Source organism: Equus caballus, chromosome 21 (assembly GCF_041296265.1).
Source record: "Equus caballus isolate H_3958 breed thoroughbred chromosome 21, TB-T2T, whole genome shotgun sequence".
Classification (NCBI taxonomy): domain Eukaryota; kingdom Metazoa; phylum Chordata; class Mammalia; order Perissodactyla; family Equidae; genus Equus; species Equus caballus.
The window spans coordinates 19,290,074-19,307,803 of NC_091704.1; positions in this window are offsets into that span (position 1 = coordinate 19,290,074).

The window sequence follows — 17,730 nt, forward strand, 5'->3', positions numbered from 1 at the left end:
ACAAAATGAGGGGGTAAAGCTATAATGTATATGAAAAACAAATAGCAAAATGACAAAAGTAAGCCCCTCCTTATCAGCAATAACTTTAAATATAAATGGATAAACTCTCCAATCAAAAGACAAAGATAGAATGGATTTTTTTTTAAAGTTGATATAGCTATATGCTTTCTACAAGAGACTAACTTTAATTCCAAAGATACAAATAGGTTGAAAGTAATGGAAAAAAATTCATACAAATAGTAACCAACAGACCGCTGGAGTAGCTATACTAAAATAAAACAAGATAGACTTTAAATCAAAGAAGATTACAAGAGACAAAGATATGATATATTTATGAAAAATTTAATACAGCCAGAATATGTAACAATTATAAAGATTTCTGCATCTGATAACAAATGCTCAAAATATACAAATATGGACAAGAATTAAGAGAGAAGTAATGAGTTCTAAAATGATAATTGGAGATTTCAACACTATACTTTAAATAATAGACAAAACAAGCAGACTGAAGAGCAATAAGGAAATAGATCACTTGAACAACTCAACAAACCAACTAGATCTAATACACATGTGCAGAATCCTCTAAAATAATCTTGTTCATAATTGTAACCACATAACAAAAATAATTGTCTATGTTAGTGGATACAGAGCATGTAAACATGGAATTTGTGACATCAATAACATAAATTGTGAGAGCAAAGCTATAAAGAAGTAGAACTTTTGTATGTGATTGAACTTAAATTGATACCAAATCAAAACAGGGTGCTATAAATTTAGTATAGTATATGTAACCCCCATGTAACCACTAAGAAAATATCTATTGAATACACACAAAAGAAAATGAGAAGAGAATTGAAACATGTCCCAAGAAAAAATCAACTAAATACAAAGGAAGGCAGTATAGACAGGATATGAGAAACAAAAAAGGATTTTTGTTTTGAACTTGAAAGTGTTTAGTTTTATTGAATTCAAATAAAGTGGCAAAAATCCTTCCCTATTAGTAATTGTTTTAAATGTAAATAGACTAACCCCCCCCCAAAAAAGATTGATAGAATGGAAAAAAATAAGGCCCCAGCTATGTGCTGTCTAAAAGAAACTAACTATAAACCTAAGGACACGTGTATAATGAAAGTAAAATGAATTAAAAAGATAATTTAATTAGGCACATGTGTGTTGATGGACTATAATTAATTTTGGGGTGGTGAACATGATGTAATCTACACGAAATTTGAAATATATTACGATGTACATCTGAAAGCTATATAATGTTATAATCCAATGTTACTGCAGTAAAAAATGCAAAAAAGATAATTTATAAAGATATACACTTTACACATGTATATATAATAACGTATATTATATTTATTATATTAAGATACATTATCATTTTGATGTTTGGCATATACTTATTTGGTGTATATATATACATACCAAACATCAAAACTTCAAAACATATGGGGGCCGACCCTGTGGCTGAGTGGTTAAGTTTGTGCACTCTGCTTGAGCAGCCCAGGGTTTCAGCAGTTTGGATCCTGGGTGTGGACATGTCAACACTCATTAGGCCACACTGAGGCAAGGTCCCACATAGCACAACGAGAGGCACTCACAGCTAGAATATACAACTATGTATTAGGGGGCTTCGGGGAGAAGAAGAAAAGAAACACTTTGAAATATATGAAGGACAAATTAAAAGACTGAAGGGAGAAATAGCTCTACAATAACACTAGGTGATTTCAATACCCCACTTTAAGTACTGGATAAAACAACCAGAAAGCAGATTGATAGGAAAAAGATTTGAATAACTCAATGAACCAATTAGATTTAACAGACATATGCACAACACTGCTCAACAACTACAAAACACACATTTTTGTCAAGTGCTTATGTTACATTTTCTACCATAGGTCATAGTTTAGGCCACTGAAAAGGTCTCAATAGATTTAAAAATATTGATATTATACAAAATATCTTCTCTGACTACAACCAGAGGTAGTGAAAAATTCTTAACAAGAGAAAAACTGTAAAATTCACATATTTGAGAAATTTAACAAAATGCTTGGAAACAAAGGGACAAAGAAGAAATAAAACAAATTACAAAATATATAGTGATGAATGTAAACAAAAACACAACATAGCAAACTTTATGGGATACAATGAAAACAGTGCTTAAAGGAAAATGTATAGCTGTAAACATTTACATTAAAAAAGAGCGATTTAAAATCAACAAACTAACTTTATAACTTAAGGAGCTAGAATAAGAAGAACAAATCAAACCCAAAGCTACCAGGTGGAAGGAAAGAAGAAATATTAGAGCAGAAATTATCAAAACTGAGAAAATCAATAAAGAAAATCATCAACACCAAATTAGTTCTTTGAAAATATTAAAAAAATTTTTTAAAAAAGCTTTAGCTAGATTTACTAAGACAAAATGAGAGAAGATTCAAGTAACAAAAATCAGGGGACATTATGACCTATGAAAGAGAAATTAAAAGGAATATAAAATGGTATTGTGAACAATTGTACATCAACAAATTGGAAAATTATAAGAAATGGAAAAATTTCTAGAAACAAAACCTAGCATAGAGAATTATGAAGAAATAGACTATAAGAGAATAGTAAGAAAAGCTATATGCCAGTAAATTGGATAATCTGGAAGAAATGAATAAATACTTAGAATCATACAACCTTCCAAAACTGAATCAAGAAGAAATAGAGAGTTTGAATAGACCAATCACCAGAAGGGAGATTGAAACAGAAATCAAAAAACTCCCAAATAATAAAAGTCCAGGACCAGATAGCTTCCCTGGTGAATTCTACCAAACATTGAAAGAAAACTTAACACCTATCCTTCTCAATCTCTTCCAAAATCTTGAAGAGGACCAGAAGCTTACCAACTCATTCTACAAAGCCAACGTTATCCTGATATAAAACCAGACAAGGCCAACACATAAAAAAGAAAGTTACAGTCCAATATTACTGATAAACATTGATGGAAAAATCCTCAAAAAAATAGTAGCAGATCAAATACAACAACACATTAAAAAGATAATCCACCATAATCAAGTGGCATTTATGCCAGGGACGTAGGGATGGATCAACATGATAAACTACATTAACAAAATGAAGAATAAAAATCACATGACCATCTGAATAGATGCAGAGAGAGCATTTGATGAGACATAGGATCCATGCATGATGAAAACTCTGAATAAAATGGGTATAGAAGGAAAGTACCTCAACATCATAAAAGCCATATATAACAAATCCACAGCTAATATAATTCTCAATGGAGAAAAACTGAAGGCTATCCCTCGAAGAACAGGAACCAGACAAGTATGCCCACTTTCACCGCTCTTGTTTAACATAACATTGGAAGTCTTAGCCCGAGCAATCAGGTAAGAAAAATAAATAAAAGGGATACAAATTAGAAGGGAAGAAGTGAAACTGTCACTATTTGCAGATGACCTGATTTCATATAAAGAAAACCTTAAAGAACCCACCAAAAAACTTTTAGAGATAATAAATGAATGTGGTAAAGTTGCAGGATACAAAATCAACATACAAAAATCAGTTGTGTTTCTATACAATAATAATGAAGTAGCAGAAAGAGAAATTAAGAATACAATCCCATTCACAATTGCAACAAAAAGAATAAAATACCTAGGAGTAAACTTAACCAAAAAGGTGAAAGATCTTTACACTGAAAACTATAAAATATTGTTGAAAGAAATTGAAGATGACACAAGAAATGGAAAGATATTCTGTGATCTTGGACTAGAATAATTGACATAGTTAAAATGTCTATACTTCCTGAAGCAATCTGCAGATTCAATGCAATCTCTATCAAAGTTCCAACAATAGTTTTCACAGAAATACAACAAAGAATCCTAAAATTTATATGGAACAACAAAAGACTCTGAATAGCTAAAGGAATCCTGAGAAAAAAGAACAAAGCTGAAAACATCACACTCCCTGATTTCAAAATATACTACAAAGCTATAGTGACCAAAACACATGGTAATGGCACAAAAACAGATGCACAGCTCAATGGAGTAGGATTGATAGCCCAGAAATAAACCCACACATCTATGGACAGCTAATTTTCAACAAGGGAGCCAAGAGCATACTATAGAGAAAGGAGAGTCCCCTCAATAAATGGTATTGGGAAAACTGGACAGCCACATGCAAAAGAATGAAAGTAGACCATTATTGTACACCATACACAAAAATTAACTCAAATTGGATTAAAAACTTGAAGATAAGACCTGGAACCATGAAACTTCTAGATGAAAACATAGGCAGTATACTCTTTGACATCAGTCTTAGCAGCATGTTTTCAAGTACCATATCTGACCAGGCAAGGGAAACAATAGAAAAAGCAAATAAATGGGACTACATCAAACTAAAAAGCTTCTGCACAGCAAGGGAAACCATCAAGAAAATGAAAAAACAACCTAAAAATTGGGAGAAGATATTTTCAAACCATATATCTGACGAAGGGTTAATACCCAAAATATGTAAAGAACTCATACAGCTCAACAACAGAAAAACTAACAACCCAATTAAAAACTGGGCAGAGGATCTGAACAGACTTTTCCCCAAAGAAGATATACAGATCGCCGACAGGCGCATGAAACGATGTTCAACATCATTAGCTATCAGGAAAATGCAAATCCAAACTACAATGTGATATCACCTCACTCCCGTCAGCATGGCTATAATTAACAAGACAGGAAACAAGTGTTGGAGAGGATGTGGAGAGAATGGAACCCTTGTGCACTGCTGATGGGAGTGAAAACTGCTGCAGCCACTATGGAAAACAGTATGGAGATCCCTCAAAAAATTAAGAATAGAAATACCATATGATCCAGCTATTCCACTGCCGGGTATTTAGCCAAAGAGCATGAAAACATGAATGCATAAAGCTATATGCACTCCTATGTTCACTGTGACATTATTGGCAATAACCAAGACTTGGAAGCAACCTAGGTGCCCATCAAGAGACAAATGGATAAAGAAGATGTGGTATATATACACAATAGAATACTACTCAGGCATAAGAAACAATGAAATCTGGCCCTTTGTGATAACATGGGTGGAACTTGAGGGTGTTATTCTAACTGAAATAAGTCAGAGGGAGAAAGTCAAATACCTTATGATCTCACTTACAGGTAGAAGGTAAAAACAACAACAATCACATAGAGACAGAGATTGGATTGGTGGTTACCAGAGGGGAAGGGAGGACGGAGGAGGGCAGAAGGGATGATTAGGCACATGTATGTGGTGATGGATTGTAATTAGTCTCTTGGTGGTAAGCATGGTGTAATCTACACAGGAATCGAACTATAATGATATACACCTGAAATTTATATAATGTTATATACCAATGTTACCACAAAAAATATATTTTTTAAAGATGACAAAAAATAAAATAAAATTCCACGTATAAGTGAGAATATACAGTATTTCTGTGTCTGACTTATTTCACTTAGCAAAGTGCCCTAAAATCCATCCATGCTGTCACAAAATGGCAGGATTTCTTTTCATAGCTGAATAATAACAACAATGATCAATGGTTTCTTTATCCATTCATCCATCAATAGCCACTTGCATTGTTTCCAAGTCTGGCTGTTGTAAATAATGCTGCGATGAATGTGGAAGTACAGATAACTCTTCAATACAGCTATTTTATTTCCTTTGGATATATACCCAGAAGTGAGATTGCTAGATCCTATAGTAATCTTTTTTTTTTTTTTTTAGGAAACTCCATACTGTTTTTCATAGTGTCTGTACCAGTTTACATTTACACCAACAATGCACGAGGATTCCCTTTTCTCCACAGCCTCCCCAACACCTATTGTCTCTTCTCTTTTTGATAGTAGCCGTTCTAACAGCTGTGAAGTGAAATCTCATTGTGGTTTTGATTTGCATTCCATGATGATTAGTCATGTTGAGGATATTTTCATGTACCTGCTGGCTATCTGTATGTCTTCTTTGAAATAATGTCTATTAAAGTATATTGTACATTTCTTAAATGGATTGTTTTGGGGGTTTGCTATTTATTTGTATGAGTTTCTTATATATTTTAGATATTAACCCCTATTAAATAGATGATTTGCAAATGTCATCTCCCATTCCATAGTTTGCCTTTTGTTTTGATGAATTTTCCTTTTCTATGCAGAAACCTTTTAGTTTGATGTAGACTCACTTATATGTTTACTTCTGTTGCTTGCCCCTTTGCTGCTATATCCAAAAAATTACTGGCAAGACAAATGCCAAGGAGTTTTTCCCTATGTCTTTTTCTAGTAATTTTACAATTTTGTGTCTTACATGTATCTTCAATCCATTTTGAGTTAATTTTTGTGTATTCTGTAAGATATAGGTCCAATTCTACTCTCCTGGTTATCCAGGTTCTTCAGCATCATTTGTTGAAGCAATTATCCTTTCCCCATTGACTCTTCATGGCTCCCTTTTCAAATATTAGTTAATTGTATATATGTTTGCTTATTTCTGTGCTCTCAATTCTGTTCCACCTGTCTATATATCTGTTTTATGCCACTATAATACTGTTTTGATTGCTATATCTTTGGATATTTTGAAATGAGAAATTGTGAAGCCTCCAGCTTTGCTCTTCTTTCTCAATATTGCTTTGGCTATTCAGGGTCTTTTGTGGTTCTCTGCAAATTGTAGGATTATTTTTTCTATATCTGTGAATAATGCCATTGGAACTTTGATAGGAATTGCTTTGAATCTATTGATGGCTTTGGGTAGTATGGACATTTGGCCCATGAACACAGGCTTTCTTCCCATTTATTTATGTCAATTTCTTTTATTAGTGTCTTATAATTTTCAGTATACAGATCCTTTACCACCCTGGTTAAATTTATTCCTAAGTATTTTAACTTTGATGCTATCATAAATGTGATTGTTTTCATTATTTATATTTCAGATAGTCCATAGTTAATGTACAGAAACACAACTGATTTTTGTATGCTTATTTTTTGATCCTGAAACTTTACTGAAATTTTTGTCTAGTTCTAACAGATTGTTGCTGGAATCTTTAGGATTTTCACTATGTAAGATTACATCATCTGCAAGCAGAGACCATGTTACTTCTTCTTTTCCAATTTGGATGACTTTTATCCTTTTCCTTGCCAAATTATTTTGTCTTCTTTTATATAAGAGTAATTAGAGTGGGCATCCTTGTCTTGTTCCTGATTATAGCAGGAAAGCTTTCAACCTTTCATAGTTGACTATGATGTTAGTTGATGGTTGGTCATATGGCCTTTTTTATTTTGAAGTACTTTCCTTCTATATACAGTTTGTTTCGTGTTTATCTTATAAAATGATTTTGAATATTGTCAAATAATTTTATGGATCTGTTGGTTGATCATATGATTTTTATCTTTCATTTTATTAATGTGGTATATCACATATATTGATGTGCATATGTTGAGCCATTGGTGCATCCCAGAGATAAATTCCACTAGATCATGGTGTATAATTCTTTTAATGTGCTATTGAATTCAATTTACTAATATTTTATTGACAATTTTTTCATCTATATTCATCAGGGATATTGGCCTGTAGTTTTCTCTTCTTGTGATGTCCTTGTCTGACTTTGGTGTCAGGTAATTCTGACTTCGTATGATGATTTGGGGAATGTTCCCTCTTATTCAGTTTTTTGGAAGAGATGAATTTATTTTAGTTGTTCTTTAAATGTTTGGTAGAATTCTCCATTGAAACTATCTGTTTCTAGGCTTTACTTGTTGGGCAATTTTTACCTGCTGTTTCTTTCTCTTGACTCATTATCTATCTGTTCAACTTCTATTTCTTGAAGATTCAGTGTTGTGGGTTGTATGTTTCTAGGAATTTATTACTTTTTTCTATGTTATCCAATTTTTTGGTGTATAATTGTCCATACACTCATGTGTCACTTAACAATAGGGATCCATTCTGAGAAATGCATTGTTAGGTGATTTTGTCATTATGCAAACATTAGAGTATATTTATGCAAACCTGGATGGTATAGCCTACTACGCACCAAGGCTATCTCTTTTAATTTCCTTTTTTATCCCTTTTACTGTTTAGAAGAGTGTTGTTTAGTTTCCATGTATTTTTGAATTTTCAAGTTTTCCTCCTGTTATTGATTTCTACTTTCATACCATTGTTATTGAAAAAGATATTCAGTATGATTTCAAACTTCTTACATTTGCTAAGGCTTTTATTACCTAACATGTTCTATCCTAGAGAATGTTTCATGTGCTCTTGAGAAGGATGTTTAGTCTGCTGCTATTGGTAAAATATTCTGTATATGTATGTTTGGTCCACTTGGCATGACATATACTTCAGGTCCAAGATATTCATTTTGATTTTCTATCTGGATGATCTACTTATATCTGAAAGTGGGGTACTGAATTCCCCTACTATTGTGTTGTTTTATTATATTTTCCCCTTTAGAAATGTTAGTGTTTGCTGAATACATTCAAGTGCTCATTGGAGAACTTAATGGTGGGTGCATATGTACTTAAAATTGTTATATGGTCTTCTTTCTTTTTGAAGAAGGTTAGCACTGAGCTAACATCTGCTGCCAATCCTTCTCTCTTTGCTGAGGAAGATTGACCCTGAGATAACATCTATGCCCAATCTTCATCTACTTTATTTGTGGGACACCTGCCACAGCATGGCTTGATGAGTGGTGCTAGGTCCATGCCTGGGATCTGAACCAGCAAACCCTGGGCCGCCAAAGCAGAATGCATGAACTTAACTGCTACACCACTGGGCCAGTCCCAAAAATTGTTATATTGTCTTGATGACATCACTTATTTTTATATAACGACCTTCTTTGTCTCTCATTATAGTTTTAAAGTCTATTTCGTCAACATAAGTATAATTAACCTGCTCTCTTTTTTCCATACCTTCACATTGAGCCTACATATTTTCTTAAAGCTGAACTTAGTCTCTTTAGGCAGCATATAATCAGATATTGCTTTTATCCGTTCAGCTACTCTATGCTTATTGTTTGGAGAATTTAATCCATTTACATTTAAAGTAATTATGATAAATTAGGATTTACTAATGATATCTTATTACTTTTTTCTGCCTCTTTTGTAATTCCCTTGTTCCTTTCTTTTTCTTTGCTTGCTTTCTTTGTGGATTGATAATCTTCCATAGTGATATGCTTTAATTCCTTTCTCGCCTTTTGTGTATCTTCTGTAGGCTTTTCTGTTTGTGTGGAATTATCATGAGGCTTACTTAAAACATCTTACATATTAACAGTCTATTTTAAGCCAATAACAACTTAATTTGGATAACATTCAAAAACTTTGTCTTTTTACCACACACACACTTAATTTATATTTTTGATATCAAATTCTCTCTTTTTATATTGTTTACCAATTAATAAATTAATGTAGTTATTGTTATTTTAATACATTTGTCCTTTAACATTTCTACTAAAGTTAAATATTAACACCCCCATATTACAGTATTAGAGTTCTGAATTTGACTATACAATTACCTTTGCCAGTGTGTTTTATATTTTCTTACATTTTCTTGTTACTAATTATGGTATTCTTTCATCTCAGCTCAACTTCTCCTTTCAGCATTTCTTTTAAGGTAAGTCTCATGGTGATGAACTCCCTCAGGTTTTGTTCACCCAGGAAATTCTCTTTCACTTGTGAAGGAAAAGTTTGTCAGGTGAAATATTCTTGGTTGGAGTTCTTTTTTCTTTCAGAACTTTGCATACATCATCCCACTCTCTCCTGGCCTTCAGTGTTTCTGCTGAGAAATCTGCTGATACCTTATGGTGTTTTGTTATATGTGAGAATTTTTTTTTTCTTGCTGCTTTTAAAATTCTCTCTGTCTTTGATTTTAGACAGTTTTATTTTAATATGTATTGAAGAAGATACTTTTGGGTTGAAATCTTGGGTGAGCTAATAGCTTCATGGGCTTGAATGTCTAAATCTCTTCCCAGACTTTGGAAGTTCTCAGCCATTATTTCTCTAAATAAGCTTCCTGCTCCTTTCTCCTTTTTCTCCTTCTGGGACTCCAATGATACATAGTTTTTTGTGTGTGTGAGGAAGATTGACCCTGAGCTAACATCTGTTGCCAATCTTCCTCTTTTTTTGCTTGAGGAAGATTGTCCCTGAGCTAACATCTGTGCCAGTCTTCCTCTATTTTGCATGTGGATGCCACTACAAGCCTTGATGAGCAGTGTATAGGTCTGCATCCAGGATCCAAACCCACAAACCCAGGACTGCCAAAGTGGAGGGTGTGAACTTAACCACCACGTCACCAGGCCAGCCGCCATACTTCTTTTGATGTCCCATCATTCATGTAGACTTTCTTCACTTTTTTCATTCTTTTTGTGTTTGACTTTTATAACCAGATAATTTCAAATTGCCTGACTTCTATTTCATGCATTCTTTCTTCTGCTTGGTTGAATCTGCTGCTGAAGCTCTCTATTGAATTTTCAGTGCAGTTGTTGTATTCTTCAACTCTAGGTTTTCTATTTGATCCTTTTTAATGGTTTCTATTTCATTCTTGAACTTCTAATTTTGTTCATGCATTATTTTCCTAATTTTATTAGCTGTTCTTCTATGTTTTCTTGTAATTCAATGAATTTTTTAAGAGGATGTTTTGAATTCTTTTTCAGACTGTTTATAGATGTCCATTTATTTAGTGTTGGCCATTGGTGTTGTATTAGTTTCCTTTGGTGGCGTCATGTTTCCTTGATTATTCATAATCTTTGTGGCCTTGCATTGGTCTCTGAACATTTGAGGAAGTATGCTCCTCTTCCAGTCTTTACAGACTGACTTTGACAGGCACAGCTCTTTGCAAGTCACTACATCCAGAAATCTGGTTGAGCCATCTGCTGCTGTCCAGGGGTGGGCCTGCTGCTAGAGTCCTTAGGTGGCCTGGTTCTGGGGTGAGCAGGGAGCCTTGGACCACCTTAGCTGCCTAAGGATGTGGATGTGAGTCTGCACTGTGGTGGATTGGTAGTCTTGGTTTGCAGGAGCCCTCTAAGAGCCTGGAGCCAAGAAAGCTGCCCGGAACTATGGGTACTTCATATATCGGCTGATCTGCCTGGGGTCACTGCTACTGACTTATGTCCAAGTCAGCTTGGGGCCTGTACTCACAGCAGCCTTCTGGGAGGCTGGAGTTGAGGAAGGCACCTGGATTTGTTGGGGCTTCCTGGAGCTTCTGGAGCCAGCAGATTCTAGGGTGAGACTACATCTTGGATTTACTGGATCCTGCTGGGAGCCTGCTACCGTGGGAGCTTCCTAGGGCTGCAAGATCTGCCTGGGGCTTCTGGAGATGGTTGGTGCTGGGTGAGCTGGGGGCCTCAGTTTGTGAGAACCTACTGGGAGCCTGGTGCCAGTGAACATGCTTGGGGCTGTGGGAGCTATCTGGGGATGCTAGAATCTGAAGATGCTGGGGTGAGCCAAAGGTCTGATTTTGTAGGAGCCTGCCAGAAGCCTGCTAACATGGGATCCACTTGGGGCTACTGGAGCCATAAGTATCAGAGTGATCTGGGGGCCTGGGTTTATGGGAGCCAAGTGGGAACCCTGCTGTAGAAGCTGTCTGGGCCATGGGAGATGCCTGAAGCTCCTGGAGTAGGAAGACACTGGGGTAAGCCAGTATCTAGGTTCATGCAAGCCCAGTGCCACAGATGCCACTTGGGGCTACTGGAGTCAGCAGGTGCTGGGGTAGGCCTGGGTCCTGGGTTTGTAGGAGCATTCAGGAGCCACCTAGGGACATGAGTTGGCCTGGTGCTGGGGTTGGCCAACTCTCAGGTCTGTGGTGAAGTTGGATGCTCACTTTACTCTCCTCCTGTGAGGAAGGTGTCTCTCTCTGAGCTGGGCTGCCTGGGCTTGGTGGAGGGATAATGGAGTTATGTGAATCTATTTTTCCTACCCTTCTCAATGCATCTTTTCTTATTTCTACACTTTACTCACTTGCTATAATTCCTCCTGGAGTCCTTGGCTCTTGTGAAGGTATTTTCATGCACAGAGAGTGGTTCAAATCGATGTTTTGCTGAAATCACTTCTATATCTGCACATTGGAAGAAGCAGCCACCTCTTTCAAACTTTTAGAACTGATTCTGGTAAGGAAAGGTATGTGTCTGTGGGTGGGTCACACTAGAGCGTGCTGTGATTCCAGGTAAAGCAAAGTGGGACACCAAGTGCAGGGGCATGTGGTAGCTACAATTCCAGGTGGGCTCGATGTCTTGTTGTCTCAGACAGCTAGTGTCCACAGCATCGACAACAGCTTGATCCTTCTTGAGGCCTGAAGGGGGTTCATAGTGGCTGAAAAGGCTGTTGGGGTCCTCAGCAGCATTCCAGGCTCAGCAAATAAGGGCCAAGGTAGGATGCAATGAGGGCTGGAGCCAGTGGTGTGCACAAGGTTGGCTTCAGGGATGAGCTACAGGTACCTGTATGGTGACAGGGACCTAATACAAACACATGCACAGTGGTGAGGGCCAGAGCCAGCAGCAGGGGCCAGTGCCAATTGCTGGTATATGAGCAACTGCAGGGGCCCAGACTATCACTGTCTACTCACATGACTGCAGGGGCTAGACATAGTCATGTGCTTGGCACTGGTGGCCATTGACAGGTGGTTGGAGCAGTGACATGCAGGTGCATGTCTGTAGGGGCTAGCAGCAGACACATGCTGCTATATAGGCCAATAATAGAAACTGGGGCTAGCTCCAGGCACCCAAGAGCTGCAGACACCTGGGCTGTTGATGTACTCATGCAGCTTTAGGAGCTAGTTGTGAGAATAAATTTGACAGCGGAGGAGAGTGAAGAGAGTAAGACCAGTGGCATGCAGGTGTCTAGCTGCAGGGGCTAGTTGCAGGTGCTCACAGTGGTACTGGCCAGTGACAGGAGATAGGGCTGGAACGAAGCCCTCAAGAAGCCGTGTAGTCTTGGCTCTCTGTGTGCAGTACGTGACTGCAGGGACTTTCCACAGGTGCATGTTGGGGGTGGTGGGAGTCAGCCAGCGGGGCCTAGTCTGGCTTCTTGCAAGCACACAGCTGCAGAGGCTGTGGCAGTCTGTCGGTAAGGATCCCGGCTCTGGCAGGAAAAGGAGGGAAAGGAGTAGAGAGGGACTCAGGCAGCTGGTGTCTGCAAACATGAATACCTGTGGGGCAAAAACTCAGCAGCAAAATCTATAGGGGGTCTGTGGTGGCTCTACTGGCTGTTGCTTTCCTCAGGAGTGAAAGCTGTTGGGATCTTCTGGGGTCAGTGAGGAGGATCTCAATGATGAAAGCTTAGGAAGAGGGTGTGCAGCATCTTCAGAGGCTTCTGGGGTCCTCTCCAGAGCAGGCCACTGGAAACCATGGTCACTCCTGTCACATGGCTGATACTGGTAGCCCCTGGCTCTTCTTCCATGTTCTTAGCCATCTCTAGATATTTCCACTGTGCCAGTCTCTTAGTGGAGTCCATGCAGTATGCCCAAAAGGCTATAAAAGGTGCTCACTCACCCCCTCTCTTTTTCCTGGTAAAGGGAACTCTCAGGCCTGGGAGTTCCCTCTTGGCACTGAGCTGTGCTGGCCTGGGGGATAGGGTGATGTGGGAAAAATAAAACTATTCTTCCCACCATTTCTTGGCAGTTATTCTCAGGGTGTTTTTTTTTTTTTTTTTTTTTTTTTTTTTTTTTTTTTTGCTCTATTTTGTTGCTGAAGCTTCTTAAGTGGACCCCTGAGCTCTCCCGGAGCTGTTTTTATTTATAGATAGCTGTATAATTGTTTATCTTTCTGAGGGGATGGAGACTGGGATCTCCTACTCTGCCATCTTTGTGATGTCACTCCCAGAAGTAATGGTTTAATTAGTGAAACACAGTTCTTATAATTTCAAACTTTCTGCCTCTACTCACAATTACACTCAGCATAACCAAGTGAAAACAAAACAGAAGAAATAAAAATTTTTTTTTTACTTTTCTCTCAATGTTTTCTAGTTATTGAATCCTGTTAAAATTAAAATGTTTAAAAAGTAACATACAGGGGCTGGCCCAGTGGCACAGCAGTTAAGTTCACACGTTCTGCTTCAGCGGCCCGGGGTTCGCCGGTTCGCATCTGGGGCATGGACATGACGCCGCTTGGCAAGCCATGCTGTAGTAGGTGTCCCACATAAAATAGAGGAAGATGGGCACACATGTTAGCTCAGGGCCAGTCTTCCTCAGCAAGAAGGGGAGGTTTGGTGGATGTTAGCTCAGGGCTCATCTTCCTCAAAAAAAAAAAAAGTAAAATACAGTAAGCTGTTTAATTTATTGTTGAAGAAAGAAAAATATTTTTATACATTTAGTGTAGCCTAAGTGTACAGTATTTATAAATACTACAGAAGTGTGTAGTAATGTCCTAGGCCTTTCAACACTCACTCACTGACTCATTCAGAGCAACTTCCAGTCCTGAAAGCTCCATTCATGGTAAGTGCCCTATACAACTGTACCATCTTTTATCTTTTATATCATATTTTTACCATACCTTTTCTATGTTTAAATTTGTTTAGATACACAAATACTTACCATTGTGTTACAATTGCCTACAGTATACAGTACAGCACCATGCTGTGGTCTAGGAGCAAAAGGCTGTATCATATAGCCTACCTATGTAGTAGGCTATATCGTCTAGGTGAGTGTAAGTACACTCTATGATGTTCATACAATGACAAAATCACCTAACGATGCATTTCTTAGGATGTATCTCTGTCATTAAGTGATGCATGAATGTGTTCTTTGTTTATATTCTCATTTTCTTCGTGCATTGTTTACCTGAGCTCACTGAGCATCTTTATGATGGCTATTTTGAATTCTTTGTCAGTTAATTCATATACTTTCATTTCTTCAGAGTTTTTTTCCTGGAGATTTATCTTATTCTTTTCATTGAACCATGTGTCTCTGTTCCTTCCTATGCCTTGTAGCTTTGTGTTGGTATATGTATGATGGTTCTTTTCATGTGTCAAACTAACATGAGGTGCCTAGCTATCAGGTCGAACATTTTCTGGTTGTGCCTATGAGGATATTTTTGGATGAAGGTAACATTTAAATTGATAGACTAAGTAAAGCAGATTGCCGTCTCTAATGTTAGTATCTGTCATGCAATCAGTTGAAGGTCTTAATAGAACAAAAAGGCTGACTCTCCTTTGATTAGGAGAGAACTTCTCTTGCCTTACTACTTTTGAACTGGAACTTCAGTCTTTTCCTGCCTTTCCACTCCAAGTGAAACATCGGCTCTTCTTGGGTCTGGAGCCAGCCACTTTTTAGACTAGAACTTACATCTTCTCCTGTCCTGGTGTTCAAGATTTTGAACTGAACCAGAACTATACATGAGTTCTGGGTCTCTAGCTTGCCAACTATAGAGCTTGGGACTTCTAAACCTCCTTAATCATGTGAGCCAATTTCTTATAATAAATCTATCTATCAACTACCATTTATCTGTCTATCTATATATCTTATTGTTTCTGTTTCTGTAGAGAATCCTTAAAATTACAACCCATGTTTTTTAACAAACAGTCACTTCTCCAAGTCTTCAAAACCTGGCTTCACTCTGGGAAAGCTCTTCACGTTAACGTCTGGCTAGAACTTCTGTGGGCCTCTCAAAACTACAGATGCATCTACTTTCAACCCCCTTGTGCAAATACCAAATTAAAGAAATTGTCAGACTTCTTTTTCAAGAGCTCTTAGTCTCATACTTATTGCATCTGTCCATGGCATTGCCATTTCTCTGGAGCTACTTTCAGTGGCTTTTAGGCTTTTAGAGTATGAGGGACCCATCAGTACTCTGAATATGTCAAGACAGATACGTGTACTTTATGCACCACTCTGAAATGCCAGAACATTGTACACATACTCCAACTCTTTCCCTCTCTAGAGAGAATTCTAGAGTTGTAAGTTTTCTTCTGCTTGTTCTGCACTAAGCAAGGGGAGCGACCATGTTGAGTAATGCTCCATCTTGTTACCTTTGTTCTCAGTGGCCTACAATCTGGCACACTTTCCTGTCAGTGTTTAGAATCAGACAAGACAGAAACAATTTCCTCCTGCAGCCTCTCAAAAGGTCAGAACATTGGTTGTGTATTTCAGTCATCTCTTTCTGTCCCCAGGGAGATACTAGGAGCTGAGAGTTTCCTCCTGATCACACCATGCCATTGGGGGAAGGGATATGGTGAGTGTGTGTCTCTTTTATCCAGCATACAGTTGGATCTTGTCTTTTCTCCCGTTCAGCTATGCTATATGTTTTGATCAAAGAGTTTAATAAGTTTGTATTTGAAATATTTACTGATAGAGGACTTATTGCCATTCAGTTAATTTTTTTCTGTATGTCTTCTTTAAAATGTGTCCCTCTTTTCCTCTCTGCTGCCTTCCTTTGGGTTTCATTGATTTTTTTTTTTTTTTGTAGTGACATTCTTTGATTCCTTTCTCATTTTCTTCTGTACATTTTTGTAGGTATTTTCTTTCTGATTACCATAGAAATTACATAAAATATGTTGTAGCCATAACAATCTATTTAAACTGATAACAACTTAACTTCAATCCCAGTGAAAGCAGTGCTAATAGGTAAGTTTATAGGTATAAATGAGTACATTACAAAAGATAAATCTCATTATCAACAACGTAACTTTATACCATTAGAAACTAGAAAAAGAACAAACAAAGCCCAATGCTAGCAGATGGAAGGAAATAATAAAGAATTAGAGCAGAGGTAAATTAAATAGAAAATAGAAAATCAATTAAAAAATTTAATGAAAGTATGAGTTGGTTTTTGAAAAGATGAATAAAATTGATAAAGCCTTAGGTAAATAACTAAAAAAAAAAGAGGAGAGTCTCAAATAACTAAACTCAGAAATGAAAGAGGGAACATTAAACTGATGCCACAGGTAGAAAAAAAGATTATAAGAGACTACTATGACAAGTATATGACAACTAATTGGATAACTTAGATGAAATGCATACATTTCTAGAAACACATCTTACCAAGACTAAATAATTAAGAAACAGAAAATCCAAACAAAGTAGTAATGAGTCAGGAGAATGAATTAGTAATCAAAATCCTCCCAACAGAGAAAAGCCCAGGGCCAGAAGGCTTCACTGGAGAATTCTAACAAACATTTAAAGAAGAATTAACACCATTCCTCCTGACACTCTTTAAAAAAATTGAGAATTACAAGCTCATCCTGTGAAGCCAGCATTAGTGTGATACCAAAATCAGAAGAAAAAAACAACTACAAGAAAAGAAAAATACAGACAAAATTCCTAATGTATTGCAAATTTCTTCAACAAAATATTAGTAAACCAACTCAAACAATACATTAAAAGAATTATACACCCTTACCAAGAGGGGGTTATTCCTGGAATGCAAGAATGGTTCAACATACAAAAATCAATCAATGCAAGCACCACATTACAGGATGAAGGACAATAAAACACTTGATCATCTCAATAGATGCTGAAAAGGCAACTGATATATCTTTTCATAATAAAGATGGTCAAAAAACTAGGAATTAAAGGAAACTACCTCAACATAATTAAAACAACTTATGAAAGCCCAAAGCTAGCATCATACTCAATAGAGAAAGACTGAAAGCTTTTCCTCTAAAATCTGGGACAAGGCAAGGATGCCCACTGTCACCACTTTTACTCAACAAAGTATGGGAGTCCTAGCCAGAGCGATTAGGCAAGAAAATTAAAAGGCATCCAAATTGGAAAAGAAGAAGTAAAAATATCTCTTCA